A 13745-nucleotide genomic window follows, 5' to 3' on the forward strand; every position below is an offset into this window, starting at 1 on the left:
TGTGGAGGAGCACGGGCTTCAGTAGTTGCAGCACGTGGGCTCAGTAGTTGCAGCACGTGGGCTCTAGGGCGCTCGGGCTCAGTGGTTGTGGCACACAGGCTCAGTAGTTGTGGCTCGTGGGCTCTAGAGCACAGGCTCAGTAGTTGTGGTGCACGGGCTGAGTTGCTCTATGGCATGTGGGATCTTCCTGGACCAGGGATCAAACCCATGTCCCCTGCATTGGCAGGCAGATTCTTAACCACTGAACCACCAGGGAAGTACCCTCAGTCTATGGTCATGTTGCACAATGATCCTTTTTTTTTGCTTTTTTCAAAGTCTGTAGTAGAGCCCATTTTCTTCGTGATCTGGATTTGCTATATCACTCTATTTTCTTTTCACTCTTCTTGCCTTAAAGACACACTGGAGGCTTTTGAGCCTCACTGGTGGGAGAGCCTGCTTCAGCACCCCTCCCGTCTGTGTTGGGGCAGGCCAGCCATGAGGCAGAGCTGTGTACATTGGGAATTACACTAGCATCTTCCCTCAAGTTGTGCCTCAGGCCAGGGTGAGAGACTAGAGCTTGGGGAAAACAGTGACCTTGTTGTCTGTGCCCTTCTAAGCCACCCATTCCCTTTCACAAACTATACCTTCATTTATGAATACCAGTAGATAGGTAACCATAGGTATCATTCTTGTGATTTCCCTGTGCTCTCTAAACCTAGTAAGTCCTCAGATGTTTGTTGATTGATTGAATTGATTGGGAATTTCTTCTTTAATGTGGTGATACTATTACAGGGTAAATGGCAGAGACTCTGAATTCTGAGGCTGGACTTCAGATACCAGCATGTTCCACACACAGTCCCTTCATTCCACACACCTCACCCCCTTTGTTTTATTCTTTGATTAAACTTTCCTCTTCCCTTTTTTCCTCCATTCACAGTAACTTGTACATGGTCGACACTTAGTGATTGTTAAAGTGCCAAAGTATATATCTTCATCTTTGACTGAATGATAATCAGAAACAAATTGAACTTTCCCTAGACTTTTGTAGGGAAACAGCCATGGGACAATTAGAACTCCTGCTGACGGAATTCCCCAAGTTATCTGCTGAAGGAGATTTTTAGGGCTGGTTGAAGGCGCACCTGGGAGTCCGAGGGCTAGGATTTTAGTGCGGGCATGCACCTCACAATCACTGCCTCGCCACACCTTGTCACTGCGCCTTGTGTAGCCCCAGATTCTTAGCCATAATGTGGCATCAGCAAAGGCGGTCTCTCAAATCCCCTCCAACTTAACGTTTTCCCTCAGATTCAGGTGAGCATACTTTGGTAACTGCCAGTTTTTGAAAATGAAATGGGTTAAAAGCACAATGAGAGGTTGATCAGCGACTGTCTTCATGGAGTGCCAGCAGCAGCCTAGTAGAAAGGTGCGCATGAGGTAGGGGGTCAGACAAGCCTGGATTTGAATTTGAGCTCTGCTGCTTCCTAGCTCTGAGACCTTGGGCAAATGAGTTGACCTCTCCGAGCTGTGATTTTCTCATCTGTAAAATGGCCATAACACCTCCCTTTCAGTGCTATCATGAAGACTAAGCATAAACTATGTATTTACTTTGCTCAATAAGTAAAAGCTACTGCTGTTGTTAGATTTTCCTAGCTTCTTTTGGAATTCCCATGTAACTTTTAAGTATGCCAGGCAGTCCTTTTCCTAAGAGCATCCTCCTTACCAGATAACCCAGAAGGAGTTGTCCTAGCAGACCAGAGCATTGGCACCATCAGATGCTTCATCTGAGGTGAACCTGGAATAGACTTTGGTTTTTGTTTGTTTTTTTTTGGTGGGGGGAGGGTGTTGTTTCCTTTTGTTTTGTTTTTTGAGAGAGACCAGAGGAAGCTGTTGGGCATCAGGGAGCAGGAATCTAAGGAAAAAAAAAAAAAAAGGTCAGGAAGAACCTAGGGGTAAGACAGGAATAAAGACACAGACCTACTACAGAATGGACTTGAGGATAGGGGGAGGGGGAAGGGTAAGCTGTGACAAAGTGAGAGAGTGGCATGGACATATATACACTACCAAACGTAAAATAGATAGCTAGTGGGAAGCAGCCGCATAGCACAGGGAGATCAGCTCGGTGCTTTGTGACCACCTAGAGGGGTGGGATAGGGAGGGTGGGAGGGAGGGAGACACAAGAGGGAAGAGATATGGGAACATATGTATATGTATAACTGATTCACTTTGTTATAAAGCAGAAACTAACACACCATTGTAAAGCAATTATACTTCAATAAAGATGTTAAAAAAAAAGAAAAAAAAGAAACTTGGGCTGCTTCCTACAAGATTATCTATTACCAGCATTGAAGAGGGTGTGAAATTGATTAGCACTGACGGAGAGTAATGGCTGCAGCCACTCTCGCCAGCATTCACGGTGCTTCTGTGTGCACAGGCGCAGGGCCCCGCCATTCCCTGACAAACACCTGTCTCCTTGATGCCAAGGCTGTTTTGCTGGGCACTGGCAAACGTTCCAACGCTATTAGTGCTCAGCAGCCTCAGTGTTGCTGGGAGAGTCGTGGCGGGGTGCGGGGGGGAGGGACGTGTTTGTGAGCAGCGCTCTCTGCCAGCACTCAGGCTCATCCTGCCAGATGAAGCCGCCTCACAGGTATGAAGTGACCTGGAACAAACCGCCTCATTTCATCTCTCCTTCATGCAGCCTACTCTCTTAAGTCTCTCTTAACCGATTTGTTGCCTCACCCCACCCCACCCCCGTTAAACTTGGATGTCCTACACCTACTGGGAATTCAGCAAATATTTGTTGACCTGAATTGAATAGTTTTTTCTCAGGCATTTGATAACGTTGACTGTCATATCCATAATGAATAAATATCTCATATACTCTGCCAAGTCTGCAACAAAAAACACCTTAAATAACAGGGTCAGGTATTGACCAAGAGAAGGGGGATCAAGTATTGACATTTTTAGTGTCTCGGAGCCACCATCTTCCCTGCAAACTTCAGATTCCCACGGGGCGGTGCAAGTGTCCATGGTTTGCAGCTGACCAAAATTCACTGAAAAGAATCCAGTCATTTGGCAGATGACAGGCACCTGCTCTGTGCAAGGCAGTAAGCTAGGCACTGGCTGGGGTGAACACAGGTGGAAGTGTCAAAAAAAGAATGGGCCCCAGGAGTACTGCTGCTGCTGCTGAGGGCTGGAAGAATCCAAGGAGCAGGGGGGAAGCCATCTGCACCTCGAGTCACCCCTGACAGTTTTGTGGATGAGGCAGAATTCAAGCTGAACCTTAAAAGGAGGAGACATATAAGCCATTTCCAGACTAGAGACGAACAAGAGCAAAGGAGGGGCAGTGGGAAGCCAAGTTAAGTTTTGGGGCGAGTGATAAGTTATACTCCAGGGCAGAAGGTGTGGGGGGGAGCATGGGCTTTAGAGCCAGGCTTCTTCTGGTTCTCCAACTGCGGACAAATAGCCTAACTTCCCCAGCTTTATTTTCTTCCTTTCTGGTGTTTTGTTTTTGAGGTATACGTCCCAACCTGTGGGTCTGTGAGGAATTACATATTTAGGAATTTGGTGACATAGCTATAACACACGTGAAAGCTGCTTCCACAGGTCCTGGCCTGTAGAGGTGGCCAGAGAACCTTTAGTTTTCTTTTCTCTGTGAGCACTGTTTCTACCACCACCTCTCTCCACACATGATTTTCTTCCTTCCCTAATGCTGCAAGATTTTGTGTGATCTGAGTCCCCTCTACTTCTCCCACTTCCTCTCCTGCTGCTGTGCGTTAACTTCCAGCTGTATAGCCTTTGCATTTGCTTCTCCCCCTGTCCTGCCTCTTCTCACGCTGGTGCCTCCTTCTACTTTCAGGTCTCAGCCTAATGTCACCCCCTCAGAGAGCTTTTCAGTGACACCCGTATGTAAAGTAGTGTCCCCATGCCAGTGCTTCTTCGTAACCTGTAATTATTTTATATGTTTGTTTACTCTCTGTCTCTACGACTCTAATCTCTTGTTCATCATATTCTTAGGACCTACATAGTGATTAACATGCAGTAAATGAAGGACAACTACTCATGAAATAAAATTAATATTTGTCCATGGGTATTAAGGAAGATAGAGGGTCCTGAGTTTTCTACATTACATCTAAACTCTCATTTTAACCCTAATTTTTGTTTTCTCTGAATAGCCCCATCATCAAAAAAATATTTTTTACAACTGTGTAAATTCTGTGGCATACCTGTAGCTATATTAAACACAGAAAGATACTCCTATTTAGAAGAGTCTACAGGACAAACTGATAATTATATACCTACTCAGTTCAAGTCGCATTACCTACAATAATCTGTAACTAGGAAAGAGTTTCACGTCTTGGGCAGTCGCCCAATGCTTTCACGTTATATTCAGTGTCCATGTGACTTCAGGGCCACAGTGTATCTGAACATACCCTTGGGCTTCCTGGTTAACCTTTTAAAGGTCATGTAATTCTTAAGACTCTTCTAGTGAGCAGCAGTTCTCTGTGATCTATAAATACCCAGGGTGCTTGTCTCAGCAGATTTCACCTGACTCCCCAAGCAAAAAAAAGCCCAGAAAATGCCAAGGTCCCTGTTGTTGGGAAGATATCCTGACTTCTCATGGGTTCCTTCTGGCTTCTGTTGGTTAAATGTACAGAAATGCCAGGCTTCTGAGTGTCAGAAGTAAGACATAATTATATAGATACTGGCAGGGATTTTAAAAGAAGGAGGAGAGCCTTGAAGAGAGGTTTTCCTTTTTTTAGTTCCTAGGAAAATTATTCTCAGCACGTTTATTCAATAAAGTGTTCTCGCCACATACTTTGCACCATAATGACTTACAAATTGTATGCTAATTTTGCCACAGTTAAATCATCCCAGGCTTTATCCTGGAAAGAGAAAGAGGGACTCCTTGTAATGAAACAGTATCCACAGGCCGTGATGTCTGAAACAGACTTTGACTATTTCCTTAGCATTTGAAACTCATTTAAGGATTTGTACAAAGGGGGTAAAGCGCAGGAATGAATGAGTGGGATTGGTGATCGTAAAGCACTGGTAGGTGTGTAGACAGTGGAAGTGTGAGAGGGCTGTCAAGTCTGCTAACTGCTGGAAGCTCCTGGGCAAGCCTAAGAAAAGGGAGTCCTGCTGAGAGTTCCTCTCAGCTGTTCTTGAAACAGTGGTTCCCAAACTTCTCAGTCTATGAACTTGGCAGAACACAGCTGACAGTCAGTAGAAGCCAGAGGTGTGGGGCAGGGGATGCTATGGTGTTTTTCCCTGTCCTGCTTGCTTCTTTCCTAGATGCAGATTTAGCCATATGCCCCTTCACCCGCTCTCTCCTGCCTCCCTGCCCGTGCCCTGCCCGATCACAGTCATCCTTCCTACCATTGGAGGAGAAGTTCTGGCCCCCCACCTCTGACTCTTACCTTGCAGTGCAGCCTTGAGCACTCCGTTTTGCTTTTCTCATCCTCTCTGTCCTCTCTCAGTGGGGTCCACAGTCTCCCAGCTTCACAGAAGCCCTGGTTCTCTCAAGACTGGCTTATATGTTGTGAAAATTCAGACGAATAGTCTAATAGTCTAGTTGTTTGTTTATTTTTAGTGAATTTGGAAATGGATGGCCTACCTGTGATGGAGGCATCATGGTACCATAGAAGGAACATGAACCCAGGGGTCATACAGCCAAAGGTTAAATCCCAGCTCTGCCACACATAAATTCTGTTCTTTGGGGAAATGCCTTGCCCTGTGTGTGTATGTGTATTAGTTTTCATGATAGTTTTATTAGAGGGTCATTTTGAAGATTAATGAGATTGTTTGTAAAAACCTGGCACATGCTCATGTGTTAAGGCTGTGGCCTAACACATAGTTTTCCCTTTGTGGGCAAACTCTGGCCTGATATCCTTGGATTCTTATTAGAACTGCTATCAGTTAGCTGTATATTCTCAAAAAAAAAAAAAAAAAAATCCCTTTTACTAATTCTCCAGCCTCTGTTTCCCCTGCTGAAAGTGACCTGCAGTCCTAGGATCCTTCTCTAACAGTCTGCCCTATTTCAGAAGCTCTTGGAGGAAGATTCTGTTTTGCTGTTGCTTGTGCCTCCCCCAACTCCACATACCTATCTCTCCCTTTGCTTTGGAAGAAAAAAGGAAATTGGCCTTTTCTCAATGGTGGAGCAATTCCTGCCCATGACTACAGACAGTAACTGTGACCCCTGCTGGGTTTCTGAGTCATGTCCTCTCTTATTAAGAAAAGAGGGATTCCTGTTGGCTTCATAGCAGCTTCTTTTATGACTGTCTCCTTCCATCAGCGAGGGGCAGCTCGCTGCCTGTCAGGGGCAGATTAGGAGTAGCATCCACACGCTCATTTGGAGGTTTGCGACTTGCCTGCGGAGAGAGAGAGAGGCACCTGGAAAGGTAGTGATTTGGTAGTGCTCCCGAAGACAGATGAACATTTAAAGTGAGGATGTGGCTGGAGGAGGGTTAGAACACACACACACACAGCCCTGCAGAAATGGCACCTTGATGCCACACGTACCACCTCCTTGTGTGTCTTTGGAGACGAAGCTGTTTATTTTAGCAGCCCCCAAACAGGCTTATGCTGCTGTGAATTGCAATCTGTTCTATTTAATGAGCTATTCACTGAATTACCATCTAAGTTTTTTATTCCAGCCCTCTCTTATGGAATGAACAAAATAAAACCTTTCAGAGTGTCTTTTTTTTTTTGGTTTAACTCTCCCAAGTTGCATGTGGAATTTGCTGGTCTAGCTATAGATTCCCACCCCCCTCTTTTTTTTTTTAAAGTTTCTTCAATTTATAAGGAAAAGACAGGCAAAGGAGCCAGATGACCTTACATTTAATGCTGCTGGTTTGCAGTAGTTCCCAGATGTGGCATAAAGAACTCATATGCTCATATGCTAATACCAGAAAAAGTCTATAAAACAAAGACTTTTTCCTTCTTTGAACTATGGAAGTGCTCACAGGCTTGGAGCCAGACGTGTGTGGGTTTTTATCCTGTCTCCAGCACTTAACTCAGCTCTGAGCTTTGTGACCTTTGGAGAGTTCTCCAACTCTTCTAAGCCTCAGTTTCTCATTTGAAAGTGAAAATAGTAATGATTCTTACCTCTTGGGGTTTAAGGAAAAATGAGAAATCCATGAAAGTGCTTATTAGCACAGTGCCTGGCAGACAGTAAGGACTCAGGAAATTGTGCTGTTATTATTCAATTTTTGCTGCCCATCCCTTGTCAGACTGAAAGGACTAACAGAAAAAGGTTTTGGAGTAGGAAATCATGTTCCAGTTAAGTCTCTAACCGAAACTCAGTGACAGTCATTTGGCATCTATCTCAATTCTTCCATCTGTGAGATCTGAAAATGGTGTTTGCTGTACATACCCAACACCAGGCATATACAACAAGTGAGGTTAATGCAGATCCGCAGCTTTGAAAAGTAAAAAATGCTGTGTGTGGATGTTGAGTTGTCATTGCTTCACAGAGAAAACGGTCACCTTCACTCTTCTCAAATGTGAGAGTTGAATGAATTAATTTGTGGAAGACATCCTTTAAATCTTAACTCTATTGTATTTGAAATTGTCGTATTTCAAATACAATTCAATGTATATATAGATTTTCACTTTGAAATTTTGTAAAATACGATATCTTTACAATACTTAAGGAGGTTACTGATTTTTTGGAATTTCTCTTTAATCTCTATTAATCATATTCCCATTTTCTTTTACATCTTTATTGGAGTATAATTGCTTTACAATGGTGTGTTAGTTTCTGCTTTATAACAAAGTGAATCAGTTATACATATACATATGTTCCCATATCTCTTCCCTCTTGCATCTCCCTTCCTCCCACCCTCCCTGTCCCACCCCTCTAGGCAGTCACAAAGCACCGAGCTGATCTCCCTGTGCTATGCGGCTTCTTCCCACTAGCTATCTATTTTACGTTTGGTAGTGTATATATGTCCATGCCACTCTCTCACTTTGTCACAGCTTACCCTTCCCCCTCCCCGTATCCTCAAGTCCATTCTTGTGGACTGTGTCTTTATTCTTGTGGTCTGTGTCTTTATTCCTGTCTTACCCCTAGGTTCTTCGTGACATTTTTTTCCTTAAATTCCGTATATATGTGTTAGCATACGGTATTTCTCTTTCTCTTTCTGACTTACTTCACTCTGTATGACAGACTCTAGGTCCATCCACCTCGTTACAAATAGCTCAATTTCATTTATTTTTATGGCTGAGTAATATTCCATTGTATATATGTGCCACATCTTCTTTATCTATTCATCCGATGATGGACACTTAGGTTGTTTCCATCTCCGGGCTATTGTAAATAGAGCTGCAATGAACATTTTGGTACATGACTCTTTTTGAATTATGGTTTTCTCAGGGTATATGCCCAGTAGTGGGATTGCTGGGTCATATGGTAGTTCTATTTGTAGTTTTTTAAGGAACCTCCATACTGTTCTCCATAGTGGCTGTACCAATTCACATTCCCACCAGCAGTGCAAGAGTGTTCCCTTTTCTGCACACCCTCTCCAGCATTTATTGTTGCTAGATTTTTTGCTTATGGCCATTCTGACTGGTGTGAGATGATATCTCACTGTAGTTTTGATTTGCATTTCTCTAATGATTAATGATGTTGAGCATTCTTCCATGTGTTTGTTGGCAACCTGTATATCTTCTTTGGAGAAATGTCTATTTAGGTCTTCTGCCCATTTTTGGATTGGGTTGTTTGTTTTTTTGTTATTGAGCTGCATGAGCTGCTTGTAAATTTTGGAGATTAATCCTTTGTCAGTTGCTTCATTTGCAAATATTTTCTCCCATTCTGAGGGTTGTCTTTTGGTCTTGTTTATGGTTTCCTTTGCTGTGCAAAAGCTTTGAAGTTTCATTAGGTACCATTTGTTTATTTTTGGTTTTATTTCCATTCCTCTAGGAGGTGGGTCAAAAAGAATCTTGCTGTGATTTATGTCATAGAGTGTTCTGCCTATGTTTTCCTCTAAGAGTTTGATAGTTTCTGGCCTTACATTTAGGTCTCTAATCCATTTTGAGCTTATTTTTGTGTATGGTGTTAAGGAGTGATCTAATCTCATACTTTTATATGTACCTGTCCAGTTTTCCCAGCATCACTTATTGAAGAGGCTGTCCTTTCTCCACTGTACATTCCTGCCTCCTTTATCAAAGATAAGGTGACCATATGTGTGTGGGTTTATCTCTGGCCTTTCTATCCTGTTCCATTGATCTATATTTCTGTTTTTGTGCCAGTACCATACTGTCTTGATTACTGTAGCTTTGTAGTATAGTCTGAAGTCAGGGAGCCTGATTCCTCCAGCTCCATTTTTCATTCTCAAGATTGCTTTGGCTACTCGGGGTCTTTTGTGTTTCCATACAAATTGTGAAATTTTTTGTTCTAGTTCTGTGAAAAATGCCAGTGGTAGTTTGATAGGGATTGCATTGAATCTGTAGATTGCTTTGGGTAGTAGAGTCATTTTCACAATGTTGATTCTTCCAATCCAAGAACATGGTATATCTCTCCATCTATTTGTATTATCTTTAATTTCTTTCATCAGTGTCTTATAATTTTCTGCATAGAGGCCTTTTGTCTCCTTAGGTAGGTTTATTCCTAGATATTTTATTCTTTTTGTTGCAGTGGTAAATGGGAGTGTTTTCTTGATTTCACTTTCAGATTTTTCATCATTAGTGTATAGGAATGCCAGAGATTTCTGTGCATTAATTTTGTATCCTGCTACTTTACCAAATTCATTGATTAGCTCTAGTAGTTTTCTGGTAGCATCTTTAGGATTCTCTATGTATAGTATCATGTCATCTGTAAACAGTGACAGCTTTACTTCTTTTCCGATTTGGATTCCTTTTATTTCCTTTTCTTCTCTGATTGCTGTGGCTAAAACTTCCAAAACTATGTTGAATAAGAGTGGTGAGAGTGGGCAACCTTGTCTTGTTCCTGATCTTAGTGGAAATGGTTTCAGTTTTTCACCATTGAGGATGATGTTGGCTGTGGGTTTGTCATATATGGCCTTTATTATGTTGAGGAAAGTTCCCTCTATGCCTACTTTCTGGAGGGTTTTTATCATAAATTGGTGTTGAATTTTCTCGAAAGCTTTCTCTGCATCTATTGAGATGATCATATGGTTTTTCTCCTTCAATTTGTTAATATGGTGTATCATGTTGATTGATTTGCTTATATCGAAGAATCCTTGCATTCCTGGAATAAACCCCACTTGATCATGGTGTGTGATCCTTTTAATGTGCTGTTGGATTCTGTTTGCTAGTATTTTGCTGAGGATTTTTGCATCTATGTTCATCAGTGAACATCCTTGTTCATCTTTGTGACATACTTGTCTGGTTTTGGTATCAGGGTGATGGTGGCCTCGTAGAATGAGTTTGGGAGTGTTCCTCCTCCCTCTGCTATATTTTGGAAGAGTTTGAGAAGGACAGGTGTTAGCTCTTCTCTAAATGTTTGATAGAATTCGCCTGTGAAGCCATTTGGGCCTGGCCTTTTGTTTGTTGGAAGATTTTAAATCACAGTTTCAATTTCAGTGCTTGTGATTCATCTGTTCATATTTTCTATTTCTTCCTGATTCAGTCTTGGCAGGTTGTGCATTTGTAAGAATTTGTCCATTTCTTCCAGGTTTTCCATTTTATTGGCATAGAGTTGCTTGTAGTAATCTCTCATGATCTTTTGTATTTCTGCAGTGTCAGTTGTTACTTCTTTTTCATTTCTAATTCTATTGATTTGAGTCTACTCCCTTTTTTTCTTGATGAGTTTGGCTAATGGTTTATCAATTTTGTTTATCTTCTCAAAGTACCGGCTTTTAGTTTTATTGATCTTTGCTATCGTTTCCTTCATTTCTTTTTCATTTATTTCTGATTTGATTTTTATGATTTCTTTCCTTCTCCTAACTTCGGAGTTTTTTTGTTCTTCTTTCTCTAATTGCTTTAGGTGCAAGGTTAGGTTGTTTATTCGAGATGTTTCCTGTTTCTTAAGGTAGGATTGTATTGCTATAAACTTCCCTCTTAGAACTGCTTTTGCTGCATCCCATAGGTTTTGGGTCGTCGTGTCTCCATTGTCATTTGTTTCTAGGTATTTTTTGATTTCCTCTTTGATTTCTTCAGGGATCACTTTGTTATTAAGTAGTGTATTGTTTAGCTTCCATGTGTTTGTATTTTTTACAGATCTTTTCCCGTAGTTGATATCTAGTCTCATAGCATTGTGGTCAAAAAAGATACTTGATACAATTTCAATTTTCTTAAATTTACCAAGGCTTGATTTGTCACCTAAGATATGATCTATCCTGGAGAATGTTCCATGAGCACTTGAGAAAAATGTGTATTCTGTTGTTTTTGGATGGAATTTCCTATAAATATCAATTAAGTCCATCTTGTTTAATGTATCATTTAAAGCTTGTGTTTCCTTATTTATTTTCATTTTGGATGATCTGTCCATTCGTGAAAGTGGGGTGTTAAAGTCCCCTACTATGAATGTGTTACTGTCGATTTCCCCTTTTATGGCTGTTAGTATTTGCCTTATGTATTGAGGTGCTCCTATGTTGGGTGCATAAATATTTACAATTGTTATATCTTCTTCTTGGATCAATCCATTGATCATTATGTATTGTCCTTCTTTGTCTCTTCTAATAGTCTTTATTTTAAAGCCTATTTTGTCTGATATGAGAATTGCTACTCCGGCTTTCTTTTGGTTTCCATTTGCATGGAATATCTTTTTCCATCCCCTCACTTTCAGTCTGTATGTGTCTCTAGGTCTGAAGTGGATCTCTTGTAGACAGCATATATATGGGTCTTGTTTTTGTATCCATTCAGCCAGTCTGTGTCTTTTGGTGGGAGCATTTAATCCATTTATGTTTAAGGTAATTATCGATATGGATGTTCCTATTCCCATTTTCTTAATTGTTTTGGGTTTGTTATTGTAGGTCTTTTCCTTCTCTTGTGTTTCTTGCCTAGAGAAGATCCTTTAGCATTTGTTGTAAAGCTGGTTTGATGGTGCTGAACTCTCTCAGCTTTTGCTTGTCTGTAAAGGTTTTAATTTCTCCATCAAATCTGAATGAGATCCTTGCTGGGTAGAGTAATCTTGGTTGTAGGTTTTTCTCCTTCATCACTTTAAATATGTCCTGCCAGTCCCTTCTGGCTTGCAGAGTTTCTGCCGAAAGATCAGGTGTTAACCTTATGGGGATTCCCTTGTGTGTTATTTGTTGTTTTTCCCTTGCTGCTTTTAATATGTTTTCTTTGTATTTAATTTTTGACAGTTTGATTAATATGTGTCTTGGCGTGTTTCTCCTTGGATTTATCCTGTATGGGACTCCCTGTGCTTCCTGGACTTGATTAACTATTTCCTTTCCCATATTAGGGAAGTTTTCAACTATAATCTCTTCAAATATTTTCTCAGTCCCTTTCTTTTTCTCTTCTTCTTCTGGAACCCCTATAATTCGAATGTTGGTGTGTTTAATGTTGTCCCAGAGATCTCTGAGACTGTCCTCAGTTCTTTTCATTCTTTTTTCTTTATTCTGCTCTGCAGTAGTTATTTCCACTATTTTATCTTCCAGGTCACTTATCCGTTCTTCTGCCTCAGTTATTCTGCTATTGATCCCATCTAGAGTATTTTTAATTTCATTTATTGTGTTGTTCATCGTTGCTTGTTTCATCTTTAGTTCTTCTAGGTCCTTGTTAAATGTTTCTTGTATTTTCTCCATTCTATTTCCAAGATTTTGGATCATCTTTACTATCATTATTCTGAATTCTTTTTCAGGTACACTGCCTATTTCCTCTTCATTTGTTAGGTCTGGTGCGTTTTTATCTTGCTCCTTCATCTGCTGTGTGTTTTTCTGTCTTCTCATTTTGCTTATCTTACTGTGTTTGGGGTCTCCTTTTTGCAGGCTACAGGTTGGTAGTTCCCATTGTTTTTGGTGTCTGTCCCCAGTGGCTAAAGTTGGTTCAGTGGGTTGTGTAGGCTTCCTGGTGGAGGGGACTAGTGCCTGTGTTCTGGTGGATGAGGCTGGATCTTGTCTTTCTGGTGGGCGGTCCACGTCTGGTGGTGTTTTTTGGGGTGTCTGTGGACTTATTATGATTTTAGGCAGCCCCTCTGCTAATTGGTGGGGTTGTGTTCCTGTCTTGCTAGTTGTTTGTCATATTGTGTCCAGCACTGTAGCTTGCTTGTTGTTGAGTGAAGCTGGGTGTTGGTGTTGAGATGGAGATCTCTGTGAGATTTTCGCCGTTTGATATTACGTGGAGCTGGCAGGTCTCTTGTGGACCAGTGTCCTGAAGTTGGCTCTCCCACCTCAGAGGCACAGCACTGACTCCTGGCTGCAGCACCAAGAGCCTTTCATCCACACGGCTCAGAATAAAAGGGAGAAAAAGTAGAAAGAAAGAAAGAAAGAAAGAGGATAAAATAAAGTAAGGTAAAATAAAATAAAGTTATTAAAATAAAAAAAATTTTAAGAAAAAAATTTTTGTTTAAAGTAAAAAAAAAAAAAGCAGACAGACAGAACCCTAGGACAAATGGTGAAAGCAAAGCTATACAGACAAAATCTCACACAGAAGCATACACAATACACACTGACAAAAAGAGGAAAAGGGGAAAAAATAATATATCTTGCTCCCAAAATCCACCTCCTCCATTTGGGATGATTCCTTGTCTATTCATGTATTCCACAGATGAAGGGTACATCAAGTTGACTGTGGAGCTTTAATCCGCTGCTTCTGAGGCTGCTGGGAGAAATTTCCCTTTCTCTTCTTTGTTCGCACAGCTCCCG

General features: G+C 41.3%; 1 protein-coding gene across 1 annotated transcript in view; it reads left to right on the top strand.

Moving 5' to 3' along the window:
• CTNNBL1 (catenin beta like 1) overlaps positions 1-13745 on the top strand; it is a 169496-nt gene that overhangs the window by 137428 nt on the left and 18323 nt on the right. The gene's annotated exons all lie outside the window — the stretch shown is intronic.

This window comes from Grampus griseus (assembly GCF_964374135.1).
Source record: "Grampus griseus genome assembly, chromosome: 14".
Taxonomy (NCBI): Eukaryota; Metazoa; Chordata; class Mammalia; order Artiodactyla; family Delphinidae; genus Grampus; species Grampus griseus.